Source organism: Dromiciops gliroides, chromosome 4 (genome assembly GCF_019393635.1).
Source record: "Dromiciops gliroides isolate mDroGli1 chromosome 4, mDroGli1.pri, whole genome shotgun sequence".
Taxonomy (NCBI): Eukaryota; Metazoa; Chordata; class Mammalia; order Microbiotheria; family Microbiotheriidae; genus Dromiciops; species Dromiciops gliroides.
Window position 1 is genome coordinate 263,410,741 of NC_057864.1, and position 22,721 is coordinate 263,433,461.

Sequence of the window (22,721 nt, forward strand, 5' to 3'; positions counted from 1 at the left end):
CGGTTTGTTTTTTTTTTGCAGGGCAATGGAGGTTAAGTGACTTGCCCAGGGTCACACAGCTAGTAAGTGTCAAGTGTCTGAGGCCGGATTTGAACTCAGGCCTTCCTGAATCCAGGGTCAGTGCTTTATCCACTGAACCACCTAGCCGCCCCCTAACAAGATTTTAATGTATAACCTATATCAGATTGCTTTCTGGTTTCAGGAGGGTGGAGGGAAAGAAGGGTGGGAGAAAAGTTTGGAACCCCAAAAAAGATCTCTACATATAATTGGAGGGGGGAATTTTAAAAATAAAATCAAGTTAAATTTTTAAAAAATTAATTAATTGATTGATTTAAAAAAATAATACACTGCCTTAAAAAGGGGATTTTTCTCACCTTTTGATTGGACCAGGAGCTTGCTAAAACAAGTAGGCTTCCCTTTGCCCCTACTCCTATCAGAGACATAAGACCACAGAAAAAGGAATAAAATGGGCACAGGTAAAATGCAAATAGAAATCCAATGGTCAAAACAAATGGATATGAAATAAATTCCTTTCCTCATTTTCCATATTTATCAGCTTTCATCTTACCTTCTGAGAACTAACTGTGAAATATCAGGAGACTGAAGACCTTTTCCATTATTTATTTCCATCTCTCCTCTCCCTCCTTACCACTTCTCTTTATCTCTTCCTGTGACATCACAATACTGAGGGTTGCCATCTTAGGTGGGTTAGGCATGCCCAGATTGGAAAATAGAGGAAAGAATGGGTGTTGGGTGGAAAGGGACCTGAAATCTCATTCAATCCAACCTCATTTTTACAGAAGAGAAAACTGGGGCCTATAAAGGTTAAGTTAGTGGCCCGAGGTTACTCCAGCTATTTAGTGTCAGAGTCAGGAAAATCTAGCTCTCTTAAAACCCATTCCCATTGCTCTTCCCACCTCACAAAACTGCTTCCTTCTATAAAATTCAGGATAGGACTGGAAAGGATGGGCAGGAATTTGTTTATCCTTCTTTGTTAAAACTAGTCTTTGGAATTTGGGGATCCTATTTATTGATGGTACAAAGCAATAAGATGGGCATAGGTGAAATGCAAATAGAAATCAATGGTCAAAAGACAAGAAAAGGTGAAAATGGTTCTTATCCTCAAGGAGTTTACATTCTAAAAAAAGATAACAACATTCCACTTCTTGGCATAAGGAGTCCTTCCTATTAGTAATTTTAGTAATTAGTAGGGTGTTTTTGTCATTTAAATTTAATTTTTTTAATCTTTGTTCAGTATTTTATTATTTGCCAGTTACATATAAGGATAATTTTATAAGGATAGTTTTCAATATTTTTTTCAAATTTTAGTTCCAAATTTTTCTCCCACCCTCCCTTCCCTCCCTCCTCCTCAGTTATATTATTTTTTTAAAGTAATGGGGGCAGCTAGGTGGTGCGGTGGATAAAGCACCAGCCCCGGATTCAGGAGGACCTGAGTTCAAATCCAGCCTCAGGCACTTGACACTTACTAGCCATGTGATCCTGGGCAAGTCACTTAACCCTCATTGCCCTGCAAAAAACAACAACAACAAAAAAGTAATGCACCACTCTAGTGCTCAGTGTGTCCAAACAGGCTTCCTGCTATGATAAAACTGAATGATAAAGTAAGGTGCCACTTCAGGGCTCTTCCATCTTATAGGGCTTTATACAATTCTTGCCCTCCCTTTAGCTCTTGCTGTTATATCCTTGTAGTTGGAAAAAGGAGGGATGGAAGGAGGTGTCTTCTAGAGATAGTTGTTCTTGCTAGAAGAGGATTTTAGTGGGGAGCCTTAGGGTTTGTTCTTTACCCCAGTAGGTGGAAGTGTTAAGTATTCCTATTATAGTAATATACATAATTAAGAATATATGTTATTATTCTAGGAGGCAGCTAGGTGGCGCAGTGGATAGAGTGCCAGTCCAAGAGTCAGGAAGACATGAGTTCAAATTTGGCTTCAGACTCTTGCTAACTGTATGACCCTGGGCAAGTCACTTAACTTCTGTTTGCCTAAATCCACTGGAGAAGGAAATGGTAGAGCCCTCCAGTATCCTTGCCAAGAAAAGCCTATGGACAATAAGGTACACAGGGGCGACCCACAGGGGTCACAAAAAGTTGGACATGATTGAGAGGCAGCTAGGTGGTACAGTGGATAGAGCCCTGAGCCTGCTTTCAGGAAGACTTGAGTTCAAATGCAGCCTTGGACACTAGCTGGGCAAGTCACTTAGCCCTGTTTTCCTCAGTTTCCTCATCTGTAAAAAGAGCTGGAGAAGGAAATGGCAAAGTCCTCCAGTGTCTTTGCCAAGAAAACCCTGAATGGGGTCACAGAGAGTTCTATATGACTGGGAAAAAAAACCTCAACAACAATTATTATAAAGTTTCCTAGAATTAACGAGTGTGTATTTTGCTTCTGTATGTTCAGTACAATAAACCTGTTTTTTTTTTCTTTAACAGAAATCTTTAGGAGATTTATTGAGCCCAATCTGTCAACACACACTATTGCAAATTCTAAATGATCTCAGTTTTACAAGACTTTTGTTTTTGTAAATCTTCTCAAGGGGATTTTATAACAGAAGCCATTATGAAATAGAGAAGCAATGTTAGCCTTCCCAAGGAGAAACAAATACCAAAGGTGCTCCTTAAACTCCCAGTCAGTTCACACTTAAACACCTCAAGATAAAGCTCTTTGCAAAACATAAAATCCATAGAAATTTGAAATCGTGTACTCATATAAGACAAAATGCTCATGCTTTAAAGATTAACAATGCCTGAACAAGAAAGTTGAATATGAAGAATGTACTAAATCTTCTAGCTCCCAGAAGATAGAGGTTATCGATGATGGTGGTGGTGGTGGTGGTGGTGGTAATAGCTATAATTTTACATACCATTTTAAGGTTTGCAAAGCACTTAACATATATAATTTCATTTTATCCTCCCAACAACCCTAGTAGGGGTTAGGTGTTATTATTACCCCTGTTTTACAGATGAGGAAACTGTGGCAGGTAGCATTCCTAAAACTGACCCAGGGATTCAGATTTACTCTTTTAGTGGTTGGTTTGTAAACCCTTCTGAGAGTTCAGCAGATTGGCCAGAGCAGCATCAAAAAGGGCTTGGGCAAGTTCTGTGGGTGGAGCAGTGTGTACAATTTCTATGACCCTGTTGCCCATAGTGAAGTGGTTTCCTTGGTAAAATATTAGTTCTGTTACACCTAGCAACCACGTTTCACAGAAGAAAAAAAAGGAAGCCTGGAGAGATTCTAAAGATCCCATCTTAAGTATTACTTTCTTAGAAATTTTAAATATAGTCATAAATCTTCTGAAGTTCAGCTAGGTTTTTGGGTCATCAAATTCTCACTTTGGCTTTAAAAATGGGAAAATTTAGGCACTCTGCGATATATCCATTTTGATTTGGAGAAAGCATAAAAATTCTTTATCCTCGCATAACCCATTCTTTTCACAGCTAGCCAAATAATCTTCCTAATGTAAAATGTTACTATTGTGTTCAAAAACATGCCATGGTTCCCAGTAGGACAAAAGGACAGTCACGTGGCAGAGTAAATAGAGCGCGCATCTTGAAATGAGGAAAAAGCATCTTGCTGAGTTCAAATCTGGTCCCAAACTCTAACTAACCACGTGATCCTGGGAAAGTCACTTAACCCTGTTTGCCTCACTTTCCTCAGCTATAAAATGAGCTGGAGAAGGAAAAGGTAAACCACTCCAGTATCTCTCCCAAGAAAACTCCAAATGGGGGCAATAAGAGTCAGGCATGACTGAAAAAGATGACTGAACAACAACAATAATGAACTCAATAGCATAAAATAGAAATTTCTTAGATTAGCACTTAAGGCACTCTACAATAAGGCCCCAGATTACCTTCCAAAGCATATTTTGCTTCCACCTTCTCCATGAAGTTTTTCCTCATCTTCCGACTTAAAAGTGAATTTTCTTTCCTTAATTTTTAATGGTCTTTCTTTTGTTTCAGCTGCCCCTTTGCTATATCATATTCCTATATCATATATATTAATTTATTTGTGTAGATGTGTCCTTTCTCACTCTGCAATAGATGGTAAGTGTCTTAAGATCAGGGGATGGGTTGCTTTTAATCTTTGAAGCCCCACTGCTTAGCACAATCCTTTAATCATAGTAGGTAGAATGGATCTGGAATCAGAGGTTATATAAAATAGAGATAGTATGGTTCAATCTGCATCCAGACTCCACAGTTCCCTTTTTTCTGGATTTGGAGAGCACTTTCCATCATGAGTTGCCTGGAACTATCTTGCACCATTGTATTACTGAGAAGAGTCAAGCCTATCACAGTTGATCAACATACAATGTTGTTGATATTGTGTACAATGTTCTCCTGGTTCTGCTCATCTCACTCAGCATCAGTTCATGAAAGTCCTTCCAAGTTTCTCTGAAATCCGCCTGCTCATAGTTTCTTACAGCATAATAGTATTCCATTACATTTATATACCACAACTTGTTCATCCATCTCCCAAATGATGGGCCTGGCACTTTATTTACTGTACCACCTTACTGACCAGGTTCAAATCCCACCTCTGCCAAGTTACTTTAATTTCCCTGCGCTTTGGGCAGCTAGGTGGCACAGTGGATAGAGCACTGTCCCTGGAGTCAGGAGGACCTGAGTTCAAATCCGGCCTTAGACACTTAACACTTACTAGCTTTGTGACCCTGGGCAAGTCACTTAACCCCAATTGCCTCACCAAAAAAAAAAAAAAGTACTATCAATTTCTCTGCACTTTAGCTTCCTCTTCTATAAAATGAAGGGATCACATTACATGGCCTCCAAGGTCCCTTCTAGCTCTGTATCTATGATTCTGAGAATTAAAAAACCACTTTGCATACCAATTTAAATTTATTATTGTTACTGCATCCAAGTCATCTTTATGACCCCATGGACCATGATATTCATGGAGTTTTCTTGACAAAAATACTGGAGTGGTGGGGCAGCTAGGTGGTACAGTGGATAGAGCAGGGGCCCTGGAGTCAGGAGCACCTGAGTTCAAATCCAGCTTCAGACACTTAACACTTACTAGCTGTGTGACCCTGGGCAAGTCACTTAACCCCAATTGCCTCACTAAAAAAAAATACTGGAGTGGTTTGCCATTTCCTTCTCCAGTGAATTTAGGAAAAGGGAAGTTAAATGACTTGCCCAGGGTCACACAGCTAGTAAGTGGGCAGAGTCAGATTTGAACTTAGATCTTCTTGACTCCTGGCCTAATGCTTTATTCACTTAGCTGCCTAGTCATTAATTTAAATTAACAAGCATTTGTTAAGCAGCTACTATGAACCAGGCGCTAGAGATGCAGAGACAAAAATGAAAACAGTTCCTGTCCTCAAGTAGTTTATATTCTACTTGGGTGGGAAGCATGTAGACAAATAAGTAAATGCAAGATGTATACAAATCAAATGCAAAGTAATCTGGGATAAGAAAGGAGGACACTAATACAGGGATGCTCTCATCTAGAAGATGGCACTGAAGTTTGAAGATAGCCGGGAGTCCCCACAGGGGTAGGTAAAAATGAAATGCCCCCAGAAATGAATGCAAACCAAAAGAATTTGTAAAATGATGGAGCTTGGACTCAGAGGTCCAGTCCAGCTCTAAATCCATGACCCTGTGATCTTTTAAAGCGAGTCTTTATAAATAAGTGACAATAAACCTGTAAAAGAATAAAAAATACTCTCATATTTTCAATTAGAAATTGATGCATTAATTTCAAGTTATAGTCCCCCAAATACACATATATGCATATACACAACCATACATGCATTCCCAAGTAGATAGATAAAGATCTATGTAGACCCATATAGAAATAAAGATATAGATCTATGTCAGGCTGTTCATCAGTCTGTCAGACTGTTGGTCACTCTGTCAATCTGTCTTACTGTCTATTAGTCTGTCTCTCAGTTTGTCAATGTTTGTCTTCCTCTCAGTCTATCTTTTTAACTTGTGGACAGTTATTTGTTTTAGCCATAGGACTGTAGAAACCAACCCTACCCCACCACAATGCCACATCAGTGGAAAGCGTTGAAGCCAAGAGTTATGGTTTATTTTTTTATTAGACCTGTGATTTCACCAGTTTGGAGGTAACTAATGACAAGGAAACCCCTTCTACCAAAGTAGATAAGCATCTCTTCTGCAACTTACAGCCTTAAAGTTTCCTGAGCACTGAGAAGTCAGATGTCTTGCCTAGGGTCACTCCGCCAGTATGTTGCAGGGACAGAACTTGGACTCAGGCTTTCCTGATTCAGACTGGCTCTTTATCCACCAAACCAGGCCACCTCTCATCATGATTTTGCTTTGCATCTTAATGTGCTTCAGAGCTTTCAAAGTGCATTTACATGCATCAGTTCACAGGACATTTACAACTACTAGGAGCTATGGTAGAGAAGACAAATGACTTCTCTTAATTCTTTAAATATATTAAATCCATTTTGTGAGTTAGGAAATTAATCCTCTTAAGGTAGCTACCCCTCTCCATCACCATCACCTTTTACTCTATGGCACAGATAGAAACAAACTCAAGACCTACCCAGACTTAATTTCCTGTGCTACACAAACCCAAAGATTTCACCTTTCAAATCTCCTTTCTGCCCTGATAATTTTTCATATGCCTTATTGCCTCAATCAACCAATCAACAAGCATTTATGAAGTGTCCACTGTATAGAAATCACTGTTTATATAAAGACAAAAAAGAAACAAACCCCATCCTCAAATCTCTTATATTTTATTGGGAGAGACAAAATGATTCTGATGTGTAAGTAAACACAATACAAAATATACAGAAAATAAACACAAGATCATTTTAGGAGCTGGGTAGAACAATGGATAGAGTGTCAGGATTAGAATCAGGAAGATTCATCTTCCTGATTTCAAATCTGGCCTCAGATGCTTACTAGCTATGTGACCCTGGGCATGTCACTTAACCCTATTTGCCTCAGTTTCTTCATCTGTAAAATGAGCTAGAGAAGAAAATAGCAAACCACTCCAGTATTTTTCCAAGAAAACCCCAAAATGGGTCATGAAGAATCAGAAATGACTGACCAACAAGAATTAGGGGGGAATGACATCAGGAAGTGGGGCTTCCCTCCTTTTGCTCATGGGCCTCCCCTTCTGGCTGTCCCCTCCCACCATCTACAACCGGGAATGTTTTCCCTCTGCTCCATGCCTGTGTCATCCTATCCATCATTCAAAACACCATTCAAGTTGTCATTCTTTTATAAAACCGCTGAAGCCCACTATGATGCATGCCTCTTTTTCCATAGAGAATACTTGGATATGCTATTCAGTGGACATTTATCTTGCTTTGCTGTTGATGGTCCCTGAGAAAGGTGACCTCCTAGATGACAGGGAGCTCTTAGTAGGCATAAAAGCATTGAATAGAGTGCTTAGCACATAGTGGGATCAAAGAATTTAGAGCTGGAACAAACTTTGGAGATCATCTTTCAGGCAATCCTCCTAATTTTTCAAACGAGGAATCTATGCCAAGATAAGGGAAAGGATTTACCCAAAGTCACAAAGGCAGTAGAACTAGTACAGAGGCACATAGGGTGGGGAATAGATAGAGCACTGGACTTAGAGTCAGAAAGTTCTGAATTCAAATATAACATCTGATATTTCTTTCCTACATGTCCCTGGGTAAGTCACTTAACAGCTATCAGCCTCAGTTTTCTCACCTGTAAAATGGGGATAATAATGACACCCACCTCACAATAGTGAGGCTCAAATGACATCATATTTGTAAAGTGTCTTGTGAACCCTTAAACACTATATAAATACTGTTATTCAAACCCAAATCTTTCCAATTCAAATTCAGTCCTCTCTCTTTTTTCCTCTTCTTTTTTCTTTTTCCCTTTTTTAAAATGTGACAGTGTCCAACTTTAACCATATTAGAAGGAAAAAAATAAAGCATTAAATAAATGTTTTATTGATACTCTTCAGAAAAAAATTCCGTCACTTCCCAATGACTTTTCCTCCCTGTTGCAATAGAACCCTCCTTTGCAGCAAAGAAATAAAGCTAAGCTAAATAAATCGATGCATATAGTGAACATGTATGGAACACTCTAAGGTTTTTGGAGAACTTTAAATTTATTGTCTCATTTGATCTTCACTATGGCCCTGTGAAGTTGGTGCTACTGTTAGCCCCTTTTGATAAATGAGAAAATTGAAGCAGACAGAGAGCTATGGATATAAATAGAGCATCATTAAGTGTTTGCTATGCACCTAAGCCCAAAGAACAGTCCTTGTGCTCACAGGTTTTACATTTTAATGGGGAAAGATAACACCTTTTTGTGGTTGGGTAGTTGTGTCTGACTCTTCATGACCCCATTTGGGGTTTTCTTGGCAAAGATCCTAGAATGGTTTGCCATTTCCTTCTCCAGCTCATTTTACAGCTGAGGAAACTGAGGCAAACAGGGGTAAGTTACTTGTTCAGGGTCACACAGCTATTAAGTATCTGAGTTCACATTTGAACTCAGGTCTTCTTGACTTCAGATTCAGCGCTCAATGCACTATAATGCACTATGGCGCCACCTAGCTACCCCAAGATAACACATAAAAGGGAGCTAGAAGGGGACAAGGGGGGGGGGGGATAGACCCTGCATGGGAGTGGAGATGGCTGGGAAGCATCTTAGAGAACTCTTTCTAGGCAAGGTAAGGTCATTGCTCTTACCAGAGTTACATGACCCAGGGACAGAGTCCAGATATTTTGGGGAGATGAGGATGGTAACTGGAGTGTAGGCAACTGAGAGAGAATAGATCTATAGTTTACCCCCTCTTCTGACAGTAGGAAGGCATGCTTCACCAGCAGTCCTATTGGCCAATCATTGCAGATATCTGAGTTCTGCAGCCTTTTTTTTCTTGGTCGTCCTTTATACAATTGCAGCCACAATGAAAGTCACTGGTTCTGCTTCTCAATGCTATTTCCATTACTCCTGACAAGTTCTTGTGTGCTCAAGAAATCTTTTTTTAAATTGTTATGTTGATCTCTCAATTCCTTAGTCGGCCTCTTTGAGCAATAACAAGCCATGCCACCATTGGAAGGGAGGTGGGGATATACATTATATCATCTCCCTGAGAACTGAGGGCTAGGACGTGGGGGTGGGCGACATGTTACTGTTGCTAAATCGGGATGCAGTCTTGAACAGTGTGGCCAAGTTTACGAATGTTCTCTCTAACGTGTATGATACGAGTGAGTTAAATTTCCTGTCCTAGAAAAAGCAGAGACTGTCCTCTGAACGAAATGTGGTGCTTTGTAGGCACGTTCAATGATAGAAACCCCCCTTAACAGCCAGTTGGGAGGGAACCTTGAAACCTGAGAAACTTAATTTTCTAATCTCAGATGCAACCTGGGACATGCAGGGTGGTGGTGGCAGGGATGGGACAAAGGGTTAAGGAACTCTAGTAAAGCTTCGGGCTTGTCCTTTAACTGGTAACAAAGAGAGGAAGCTCTGCCTTTGTGGAAGGAAATTCCCAGAGCCCGACTTTGGACATTAGAAAAGTGCCCTGTGAACTCCTGCAGGGTGTTTGATAATAAACACTAGAAAACAAAACAATCAATAAAGGCTCCCCTGAACCTGAGGGGAGCTTTCACCAGCACTGGTTTTCCTTCATCTCTGAATGGCAAAGGGGCATTGAGGTCCTCTTTATGCTAAAAAGAAATCTGCCTCTTACCCACTCACCCTGCAGGCTTTGATTTTGTTTTCAGCCCTGACCTCTGGGCCTCCATAAGGTTTAGGAAGGGATGCAAAGCTCTATCCTGGAAATGGCCAGGGTGTTTGTATGATTGATGGTAGGGTGAACAGAGCATTGGATTCGGACACTGTAGTTGTTTGTTGTTCATTGTTTTTCAGTTCTCTGATTCCTTGTGACCCCATTTGGGGTTTTCTTGGCAGAGATACTGGAATGGTTTGCCATTTTCTTCTCCAGCTCATTTTACAGATGAGGAAACTTAGGTAAACAGAGTGAAGTGACTTGTCCAGGGTCACATAGTGTCTGAGGTTAGATTTGAACTCACAAAGATTAGTTTTCCGTACTCCAGGCCTGCACCTCCTAGCTGCCTTGGAAACTGTGTATTTAGGTTTAAATCTTGCACAACTTTGTCAGTGTCATGGAGTTACTGTACTGAATTTATAGTCAACCACGTGGATTCAGATCCTATATCTGTGGCTTATGACCTATGTGGCTTTGTGCAAGTCACTTCAATGATGGACCTAAGATTCATCACCTCCAAAATAAGGGACTAGGTCATCTCTAACATACCTTTTAGTACCAAAATCTGTTTGGACCTGTCATTTTGATGCTTGAGCTTTTTCCTCACCTGCAAGTCAGCTCTATCTGTATCTGTCCAATATAATGGCTATAAGCTCTAATCAATGCTTTTGCAGTGACCTGTGTTATCATCCCAGGTAGGTTCTCATACTCTCCTGGAGGAAGTAATATCAATTGACTTCCTCTGGAGTTATGAAGGAATCTGCTATGTTAAGGAAACTGTAGTATACTCACATTTATATGGCACTTTAAAAGTTGCAAAACATTTTCTCACAGGCTCCTGTGAGATAAGTCATTCAAGTACTGAGACTTAGAGAAATTAAGTGATTTGCCCACTGACACTCATCAACAAGAATCTAACCCAGGTCTCTGGCTGTCTTAGCTCAATGCTCTTTTTGTTGTTGCTGTTGCATATGAAAGAGCCAGTTAGTAGTAGATAATGTTTTAGGGATTGGTGGGAGGGATGGGGGAAGAGTGACACCTCTCTTGGACACCATCTGCTTCATCCAAAAGTGAGGTGACTAGTACAAGGTCATACAGATAGGACTTATAAGAGGCAGCCCCAGAACCCAAGTCTTCCTGATTCTAAGACTGATTTTCTATCTACTGTGCCATGCTCCCTCTTTTATTTTATTTTTAAAAAATTTATGGAGTAAAATAAGCACTTCCATAGCATAGAAAAAAGATGATTGCATATGAAACTGCAAATCTATTATGTACAACTCACAATTCCTTTTAAATATATAATAAATTTATCATGTGTATTCATTTTTTCCCTTCCCTGCCCCCCCCTCGCCCTAGAGATGGTTACCATTAGACACAAATGGGTATGTGCATTATACTGTACACCAATTGCAGCTGATACTTCCTGGCATCAGTTACTATTGTGGTTCATGTGTCCTAATAGTTCTGAGAGAGATGAGAGACAGACTGATGGAGAAGTAGTCTTGGAGTCAGGGAGGCCTTGGTTCAAATCCTGATTCTAACATGTGCTAGCCATTTGACTATAGTCAAATTACTTAACTGCTCAGTGTCTCTCTTCTTCCAACTGCCTAAGACCATACTGTGGAGAGAGTCCTTTCATTGGAAGTTCTGTATGTTGATTAAAGCATAAGCCAGGATGAAAATGAGAAAGAGTGAGTGAGAGATAGATATGCAAAGAACATTCATTAAGTACTTCCTTCATGATATTCTTGTTTTATAAGATAATTTTAGATAATTATTATTTTATAGAATGAGAACATTCATTAAGCACCTTCTATATATAAGACATATGTAGATAATTTAAATTGTCAGTTCCAAATACTTGACCTCCTTCTACTCCCTCCTTAACCCATTGAGAAGGCAAGAAATATTATACCCATTATCCATATGAAGTCATGCAAAACATATTTCTGCATTAACCATACTTTTTAAAAAGCAAGTAAAATAAAGAAAAAATTTTAAAATTGATTCAATCTGCACTCAGACTTCATTATTTTCTGTCTGCAGTCGATAGCATTTTTCATCATGAGTCCTTTGGAATCGTCTTGGATAATTGTATTGATCAGAATATCCAAGTCTTTCACAGGTGATCATTGTTATAATATTGCTGTTAGTATGTACAATGTTTTCCTGGTTCTGCTCACTTCATTTTGTATCAGTTCACACAAGTTTTCCCAAGTTGTTCTGAAACAATACCCTTTGTCATTTCTTATAGCACAATAGTATTTTATCATAATCATACAGCACAACTTCTCCAGCCATCCATATAATTAATGGGCATACCCTCAGTTTCTAATTTTATGCAAGATCATATAATTCATATTTTATTGCATCACAGTCAGAGCTATATGGATGCTTGGAGGTTATATAGGCAAATCCTTTAATTTTACAGATGAGGAAATTGAGGCTGAGAGAATAAATGATTGACCTAAAGTCTTACAATTAGGGCAGCTAGATGGTAAGGTGGATAGAGTGCTGGGCTTAAGTCAGGAAGACTCATCTTCATGAGTTCACTTCTGGCCTCAGACACTAACTAGCTGTGTGACCCTGGGCAAGTGACTTTACCCTGTTTGCCTCAGTTTCCTCATCTATAAAATGAGATGGAGAAGGAAATGCCAAACAATTCCATTATCTCTGCCAAGAAAATCCCAAATGGAGGCAGCAAGGGGGCACAGTTGATAGAGCACCAGCCTTAGAACCAGAAGGAACTGAGTTCGCATCCAGCCTCAGACATGTATTAGCAGTGTGACCCTAAGCAAGTCACTTAACCCTAATTACCTCAAAAAAACAACCCACCAACAAATGGGGTCATGAAGAGTAAAACATGACTAAAAATGACAACAACAAAGTCTCACAGGTGATACAGATGGCAAATTAATTCAAGTCATCTACCTATAAATCTTTTCACTACAGCTCTATACTTTTCCTGATGCCTGGACCAGTGTGTGTGTGTGTGTGTGTGTGTGTGTGTGTGTGTGTGTGTGTGTGTGTGTGTGTGTTTTCCTATTGATGACACTGAATTTCTACAATTTATGCTTGGGAAACAAGGCTAAACTCCTCATTTGAGAATCATTTAGGATGGACCTATTCCAGGGCTGTGCAGGAAGCTGCTCATATAGCAAAGGGTGAAGGTCAGATGCTTAACTCTAGAAAAGAGTCAGACCTTTACTTCTGAAATACCTTCATTAGACTTCAGTATATTTTTAGATGAAATGGGCACCCATTTGCTGCTAGCCACTGCCATCCCAGGTCATCCCCTACTTGACCCCTAGCACCTGGAGCCTGTGTACACCAATAGAGTGGTAGGTCCCAGATTTCAAGGTGGGAGGGGTTAATCTGGGATCTCCAGTGGGTTTCAGCCTGTCCTTTGTATTTTAACAATGAGAGGAAGCTAGACATTGTTGAAGGAAATTCTCAGGGCTGCAGTTCGGACATTCGACAGTGGCTTTTGGGTGCTGGCTTGGCTGATGGGTGTCTAAAAATAAACTAGTTTTTATGTTTTCCACCTTGTGTGCCCAGTTAAGTTTCAAGGAAATTTGTAGTTTAAAAAAATGGAGGTAAAACCAGAAGGGGAAAAACCATCATGGACTCAGAAGGTTAGAGACAGAAGATGCCTTAGAAGAGCACGGGACCTAAGCCTCTCACTTAAAAGATAAAGAAACTTGGAGGCTCAGAGAGGGAACTTTGTGCCCCGGGTCACACAGCATTTTCTTCAGAGAAGTAGAACTAGCATTTTGTCTTCAGACTCCCCATTGATATCCTACGATGCTGCCCACCTGATATCTGCTGGGGCCTGGAAATTATAGCTACTTTGCACTTGGGATCTCCAAGCACATTTTAAATGAATGTGGGTCTAGCTGATGGTCTAGTTTCCCCTAAGAAGATTCCTACCACCAGAGGTTAATAGAGTCCCAAGAATCTAGCCAGCTACTTCTCAATCCCTCTTGGACTCTGTGCAAAATGTTTTGTATGTTGTCTCCCCAAGTAGATTCTGAGCTCTTTTAAGCAGGGATAGATTTTTGCTTGTCTTTGAAACCCCAAAGCTTAGCATAGTTCCTGGCACATATTAGGTACTTAATAAATGCTTATTGATTTGCTTTTTCTAATTTGGCGAGTAATATTTACAGTGTCATCAAAACCTTTTAAAGTTATGGGGAAACATTGCCTTTTACCTAGAAAGAGGACATAAAAATCACCACCCAGTGGGGCAGCTAGGTGGCGCTGTGGATAAAGCACCAGCCCTGGATTCAGGAATACCTGAGTTCAAATCTGGCCTCACTTAACCCCTGTTGCCCTGCCCAAAAAAAAAAAAAAAAAAATCACCACCCCACACATGTACCTTCATTAACTCAGCTAAGTTAGCAAGAGGGAATACTGTATAGGGAATCAGGTATTCAGACAGTGGGGAGGTCATTATTTCAGGGCCTCTGGTCTGCTCTTGGGAAATGCAAATAGAAAAGAAGGATGAGTTGATGGCAAAGAGATTTCCCCTCCATCCCAGATGACTTCTTTTCTCTCCACTGGTCTCAATAACACAAGTAACCCCACCTTGCAAAGTACCTGCCATCTAGTTATTATCCACTGAAGAATGGGAAAGGCAACCTATCTGAATTTAGTTGTTTGAGGGATGGGTATAAGGATTCCTACAGGACTATCTTAATTTTGAAGAAAAAACAATAGTAGGTGAGAAATTTATGCCTTTCTCCCCAAATTCGACTCTATCTCCTAATCTCCCCACCAAGTTAGGCAGCAAGGGAAGGGGAAGGAGGGGCTGGAAGTGTCAGAGATGCCAAGAGCTCTAAGCCTCTCTATTGAATTCCTTGCTTCCAGTGCCCCTAGAATGGCCTCCAAATGAGGAAGTAAGTTTGTGCTGGGCAGCAAATCTAGTGACTAGGAATGTATTTGAGGCAAAAGGAGCAATTAATAATCTAGTTAAAGAGTAACCCTAGCAGAATGTTTAGACTGACCTTTTTCCCTTATAGCTTTTTCTCTTCTCTTTCTGGGCTGCAGTATGGATCTAATACTGTTCTGAAAGTTATATGTTTATATTATCTTACAATAAGACTCATTTACATAAAATCTAATTAAATAATAGCATTTATAAAACACTTTAAGGTTGACAAAGTACTGTAAACATGTTATCTTAGTTGATCTCAAAAACCTTGTGAGGTAGTTGCTCTTATCAACCCCATTTTACAGAGGAAAAAACTGAGACAGACAGTGGTTAAGTGGCTTACCCATGATCACATAGCTAGTAAGTCTCTGAAGCTGGATTTGAACTCAGGTCTGACTGAGTCCAAGTTCAGGATCCTTATTCACTGCGCCATCTAGGTACACACACATATGTGTGTACATATGCATACATATATCTAAAAGATATTAATGTGTCTGTATGCATGTGTGTCTGTATGTGTAAAAATATATGTTATAATGGATTTGAAACCAGGATGACCTAAGTTCAAATTCTGCATCAGACATTGTTTACCTGTGTGACCTTGGGCAAATCACTAAGCTTCTTTTTCTTTAAAATGCAGGGACTGGACTCTATGAATTTAAGCGTCTTTTCCAGCTCTAAATCTAAGATTTTATATACACATATCATATTTATTATTATGTGCATATATGTATTGTATGTATATGTGTGTACATATATCTTTATTGTATGGAGAGATAGAAACAGATAACTACAAAATTATAGGATGAGGATAGCAAGTGGTTTGGGGTGAGGGGGCAGGCTTAATTATTAATAGCAGTTAGTGAAAAAGAACTTTTTTTATCTCCAGCTATACGCCCATGTGTGAATCTATGTCTAAGTCTATTTGTAGCTAATCTACATAATATAATTATAAGTAGGTTGATATAAAGATATATTTATATAGAGATCATCTATACAGAGGTCTAGATAATAGGTTTATATAGATTACATATATAAATCTCTCTATGGAACAATATGTGTGTCACCTATGTAAAAACCTATCTATATCTTCTTTATATATATACTATTATAGCCATGCTTATATCCATATATATATGTATGATCTATATTTATATGCTGTAGATTAGATATCGGTAGCTATAGATTATATAATATAATATTGATTTGATTACATATAATGTACATTATATAATGTAGCTTGTATAACATATATCCCTTTCTTTTCTCTCAATTTAGTACTCAAATTAGAAACATTCATTTCATGAAAAGATATATGACTAGTTTGGCAACAGAAAATTACAAAGTTTTTTTTAAAAGCACCAACTATGCAAATAATATCTGTGTGTATGTGTTTAAATCATGCAAAAGGCAGAAATTTTCTTTTGTTGGACTAGCTATCTTCCAAAGCCACTTTGGTTCTTTCTCTCATAGGACCAGGTAACGTGCTTTATATATTTCTATCATTATCAGTTCATGTGTAATGGGGTCCTTTGAGCGTTTTGCAGAGTTTATCTACTTCGAGAACAAAGGACAAACAACAAGATTATCTGTGCATCTTGGCACTGTCAGATCAGAGCTAGTGAAAGCAAAGGTCAAAGCCAACATTAAATTAGAAGAAAGAAAAGATGAGGAGAAAACACAGAAGAACAGATATTGGAACAGATTTTTGGATAGTGTTCTTATTGCTGTTGATTTTTTTCTATGATAGATCACAGCGACAATATATTTCACATGATTTTTTTTTTTTACCCCTGGAGAAGTTAAGGCCATTGTTTTTCAGTAAGGTCTATAAAATGTCCAATATCTTTGCTGGGTGTCCTTTCTCATCCTTCCTTCCCATCAGAAATGTGACAGATTTTGGAGAAGGTCACAGCCATCCTTCCAAACATCTAACTTCATAATCTTAGAATTAACCTCAGCTTTTCACCCTTTCTTATTCCAATTATTCATTCAGTTCCCAAATCTTATTGTTTCTTTGTCTACAATATTTCTTGCATTTAACCCTTTCTCTCTGTTCATACAGCCCCCACCTTGGATCAAGGCTTCCTTACTTCTCCCCTTGATTGTCAATGGTTTCCTAAATGACCTCCCTTCCACAAGTTTCTCAAACTCTCCAAGCCATCCTTCAAATAGTTGTCAATGTATTTTACTTGAAAAGAAAGTCAGACCATTGTTGTTGTTCAGTCATTTCAGTTATGTTGGACTCTTCATGCCCCCATTTGGTGTTTTCTTGGTAAATATACTGAAGCAGTTTGCCATTTCCTTCTCCAGCCCATTTTAGAGATGAGAAAAGTGAGGCAAACAGGGTTAAGTGACCTGCCCAGGATCATACAGCTATTAAGTGTCTGGGGGCCAGATCTGAACTCAAGAAGGTGAATCTTTCTAACTCTAAGTCAGGTACTCTATTCACTCTGCCACCTAATCTAATCATGCTATTCTTTAAATCAATAAACTCCAATAGCTCCCTATCACCTCAGATCAATTATAAGGTCTTGTTTAGTTTTTAAAGCCCTTTACAACCTAGCCCCATCTACCTTTCTAGTCTATTTATTAATATCTCCCCTTCTTACACTTTATAGTTCAGTCAAACTGACTATCTTGTTATTTCTTACACATGGTTCTCCATATCCCATCTCCTCACCTTTACCCTGACTCTTCCTATGCCTAAAATTTGTTCTCACAACATCTCTATCTCTTAGAATTTCTAGTTTCTTCCAAAACTCTTCTTGAAGAATACCTCCCACATGAGGTCTTTCCTGATCCCTCCAGTTGCTTATGCCACACCTTTCCAAAAACTTTTACCTTCAATTTAATATCTACATAGGATCCCAGAAGTCATAGTGCAGATTCAACCTGTGCCAAGACTTTTGCAACACACTGTATATATTTTATATGTTTTTATTTTTGAACATTTTATCTCATCTGATAGAATGTAAACTTCCTAAGGGCAGGGACTATTTTGGCTTTTTCTTTGTCTCGCTGGAGCTTAGCAAAGTGCCTAGCACATGATAGACATTTTATATTTGTGGATTGATTAATATTAAGAAGAGGGTAGCCTGGTAGTGGTAGCTGCCTTGGAGATTTATTAAGGTAGTCTCCAAGATTTTCTGGCAATTCCCAATTGCTAGGACTCCCCCTCAGAGGATGGAAGTAAGGGAAGGCATTGGTGGATGAATTAAGCATTGTCTCATTGGAAGAGCATCAGGAATTCTAAAGCTCAGACTGACAAGGAAACTAACAAAGAAAGTTAAGAACAACACAAGGTTGTTGCTTTGTTATTAGCTCTATCAGTGAAAAGAGAAGGTTCGAATTAGTGATAGGACCAATGCTTATGATTGATGGACCAATGATAAGTGATGGGGGAGAGCAGGAGCAGAGTTGTTCACTCTTAAATTTCTTCTGACTTTTAATCAAGAAAAAAACCCAAAACTTTGAAATTAAAAAAGACAGAACAAAATGTCTAATAATGGCCCAAAAGCTAAGGTAAGTATGGACACAAAAGGGTTTTACTGAATGAAACACTCTGTCTCCCAGCTTCTAGGCATTTTTATTTGCTGTCTACCATGCCTAGAACTCTCTCTCTCTCTAATTTCATCTCTATCTTGTAGCATCTCTGGTTCCCTTCAAGTCCCAACTACAATCCTATCTTCTGAAAGAAACCTCTCCTGATCTCACTTACTGCTAATTCCTTCCCTTTCAGATTATCCTCAATTTCTCTTTTGTGTATCTTGTTTGTATATAGTTATTTGAATGTAGTCTCCTCCATTAGGCTGTGAGCACCTTGAGAGCAGGGAATGTCATTTACTTTTTTTATGTCTCCAACACTTAGCACAGTTCATTGCACATAATAGGCACTCAATTAATGCTTATTGACTGACTTGGCTAGCTGCTCATAAGGAACTCATATCACCAGGTTCAAGTGATGAACTATATCAGAGGGTACTGAGAGGACTGGCAAACATTATTGCTGAGCCACAGTCAGTGATTTGTGAAAGACCACAAAAAAGTTGAGAGGTATCATAAAAGTGGAAAATGGTAAATGTTGTCCAATTTTCATAAAAGGAAAGATAATAAATGCTAAGCTAATGGGCCTTACTTTACTTTCTGCCAAAATTCTAGGAGGCATTATTAAAAGGTGGTTGGGGGGCAGCTAGGTGGTGCAGTGGATAGAGCACTGGCCCTCTGGATTCAGGAGGGCCTGAGGTCAAATCTGGCCTCAGATACTTAACACTTACTAGATGTGTGACCCTGGGCAAGTCACTTAACCCCAATTGCCTTAAAAAAAAAGCGGTTAGTGAACATCTAGAAAAGGAAGAAATTATCACAAAGTGCCAAAATTAATTCATCAAGAACAAGTCAAGACAAAAAAACTTCATTTTTTTTCCTTTCAATCTTTTTAAGAGGGTTATCAGATCTTCTTAGGTGTTTGCTATATCTATGAGTAAACAGATTACTTAGATTTTAGCAAAGTATTTGACAAAGTCTCATACCATTATGGTGGAGCAGATGGAGAGATATAGACTAGCCAATAAATGGATTCATAATAGGCTGAATGACAAGAAAGAGAAGTCATTAATCAACTATTCTTGTTCTAATTTTCCATACTATTTTTATTACTAACTCAGATAAAGGCATAGACAAAAAGCTTATTGAATTTTCATTGCCCTTAGGTAGAATAACTGATATACACCATGGTGGCCATGCTGCAAAACAGTCTGCAAAAGTCAGAATGTAGATCTGAATCTAATAAATTGAAATTTAATGAATGTAAAGTCATATACTTGGATTAAAAATAATAAATTTCATCAGTACAAATCAGGGGAGGCATAGCTAATTTTTATCTGAAAAATATCTAGTTAGAGGACTACCAGCTCAGTTTGGGTCAACGGTGTGATACAGCAGCCACAAAAGATAATTCAATATTGGGCTACATTAAGAAGCATAATATCTAGGAATAAGGAAATGATAGTTGCATTTACTCTGTCCTGGAATAGTCAGGCCATATCTGGAGGTTTATGTTTCATTCTGGGTATTACATTTTAGAAGGATATTGTGAGGGTCAAATGAGATAATATTTGTAAAGTGCCTGGCACATAGTAGGTGCTTAATAAATATTTGTTTCTTTCCTTCATAGGCCCCTTTGGAAGTCTGGTAAAACCTACAGACTCTTTCTCAGAATGATGTTTTTAAATGCATAAAGTAAAATAGGATTACAAAGGAAAATAATTAAATTGATTAGTTATCAATTTTTTGGGGGGGGCAATGAGGGTTAAGTGACTTGCCCAGGGTTACATAGCTAGTGTCAAGTGTATGAGGCTGGATTTGAACTCAGGTCTTCCTGAATCCAGGGCCAGTGCTTTACCCACTACGCCACTGAGCTGACCCTATCAAAATATTTTTGAAAACCAAGTTCTAGGTCAAGACTCCCAACTTAGATACATATCTAATGTGTTTTTATTTTTAAAATCAAATTCTGTTGTTCTTAGTTCATGTTTTCAAGTTATCAAGCACCATATGATTTAAAATGAGAGAAAAGGTTAGAAAATAATTTTATAAGTAAAGAAACAAAGAGCTAAGGAAAGGGGCATGCTGGTAAATGCTTGACAACTGGCTCTCAAAATGTATGCAGAACAAGCTTTAAAGTTTAATCTGCAATGTTAACATTTTCTCCATTACTTTCTAAAGTCAACAACAATAAATCAAGGCTGATTTACAGAGTTTGGATTTCCTAATAGTATTGAGCTGGCTCCAGCACACCGTTGGCTGGAGAGATTCAATGAGGAGCCCAAGGTCTCACAAATAGTAACCGCTAAAGGCAGGATTTAAACCCAGATGCTCTGATACCAAAGCCAAAGCCCTTTCCACAATATCAGACTGGCTTGACCTGAATAGAGCCCCTGATGACCCACATGCAAAAAGGGATGGACTAGATTTACAGATTAGCACAAAGGACAAATCAGTACAAATCAAATCAGCATTCTTAGCAATTTACCTGCCATAAAAGATCACTGGTCCCCAGTAAGAGGCTATCTGGAAAACTAGACATTCAACTACGCTGAGGTTTCTTTCAAACAACTTTTGTATTGTAGAAAAGACTTTAGAAATCTCTGTTATCCTTAACTGTAGGACTGATTCCACCTTCATGCTATCGAACTTCAATGATCACTAAGTTAGTATTCCTTGTTCAAAAAACTTCCTGGGCTGTGCTTTCTGAATGAAAATGGCCCTAGCACCTTCTCAGCTAAAAGCAACTTTAAAGAATCAGCTTAAAAAAGACAAAAAAGGGGAAAAGAGCTCATGATATAGAGCTGAGACAGATAATCCCCAGAGGGAGAGACAAAAACCAAACCCTTTCTAAAAATCCAAATAATCCTACCAAAAATCTAATTTCTAGCAAAATAAGACTCAGATTTACTGCCTCTGGACAAGATAATTGGCATCCTTTCTTTAAAGACAAACAGACATCCATGAACAATATCCTCTCTACAAAGCAGTCCTTGAATTCAGTGACATCCCCAAGACACATGAACAGAAAAAAAGACAGGTAGAAAACTGAATGAATAGATGGGTTGGTAGATAGATAGATGATAGGTAGATAGATTAGATAGATAGATATAGACAGACAAACATAGATAAATAGACACTCAGATAGACACAGATACATACATACACACACATACATGTAGAAAGACAGCGCTAGAGATCCATCTCAAAAGATATTTCTCACTGAACATAAATCTTTTATCTTAAGCTCACCAACAAATGAGTACAAAAACCAATTTAGTAACACCCACCTCTTACAGCTGTGGTTGATAAGTTCCCTCGATTCCACTCTCTATGGGCTACTCCTCCAAAGTATAACTTGTACCTCAGGGCAGGACTTAACAGTTTCCCAGGCAGTTGTTCAGAATGGGTAGGTGGAGTCTCCTGGGAATTCTCTTTGAATCTTTTAATGCTGAGAGCACTGAGATGTGAGAGGTGAGCTACCTTCTTTGTGTTCCCTGCTGGAGGGAAAAGTGAAGAGACCAGTGTGGCTCATGTGTGGCCAGAGGGGAGGTGGGGGTGGAAGCAGGGGGAGGGGAAGTAATATGGGAACTGTAATAAATACGAAATCCTCTCCACATGATTTCCTGTATTTGGTGTATGGAGTCTCTCTCAGGGCTCCCAAGGGAAAAGGCAGATTTAAAGTTTTTTCCTTTGGCTGTTGGAAAGAACAGAATAAACACCAGGAAATATCCATGATAGCTACAGTAAGCAAAGAGACTGACAGTCCCCAGCATAGGGGACTTATAATCAAGTACCATCCTTCCTGAAGGTTCTTCAAATGTTTGACCAGCCTGGACTCAAGAATGTTCTCTACTTCTTCCTTGAAACTGAAGGGGATCCTGGCTCAAATCCCAGCACTGAAAATTCAGAGGACTAGGTTAGAATAGGACTATTGAAAGCCTTTTCCACACCCCTGGGATTCCTGTCTTTGGAGAGGGATTCTGACCTTCTGCTTGCTCATGTGAGAAAAGTCCCTCTAGGTCCCACTCACACATGATGCTGGCTCTAGACATTCATAGTTGTATGACAGAGAAAGTCACTTTATCTCCTCTTTCCATACCAGTTTCCCCATCTACAAAATAGGAATAGGATCTTGACCTTTGATTCCATTGGTATAAGATACTCACAGATGAGGAGGAAGTACCTCTACTAATGAAAGTTGGCAGCTTCACTGAAATGTGTAGACCTAGAGGGTTGCCTGGAACACTGAGAATTTGAATGACTTTTCCCAGAGTCACACAGACAGTACCTGTCCCAGGTGGAACTGGAACCTAGATCTTTCTGGCTCTAAGGTCAGGTCTGTCTACTATGCCACACGGCTTCTCATCTGTAAAATGAGCATAAGACATGCACCACCTACCTCCCAGTTGTTTAAGGAAACTGCTTTGTAAACCTTAAAGGGTTTATAATAATATCCCTTGGAATTATAATAAGGTTTTTGGAAGAGGAATATCCATATAAAATATTAGAGC

The 22,721-nt window shown here is 39.0% G+C and overlaps 1 protein-coding gene across 1 annotated transcript in view; it reads right to left on the reverse strand.

Moving 5' to 3' along the window:
• The window catches only part of ADGRF5 (adhesion G protein-coupled receptor F5), a 136,987-nt gene extending 115,227 nt beyond the window's left edge, over nucleotides 1-21,760 (reverse strand). Inside the window, exon 1 of the mRNA XM_044003872.1 lies at nucleotides 21,498-21,760. The gene's annotated coding sequence lies outside the window, so the exon portion shown is untranslated. The remainder of the gene's footprint in view (nucleotides 1-21,497) is intronic.
• Between the last annotated feature and the right edge of the window lie 961 nt (nucleotides 21,761-22,721).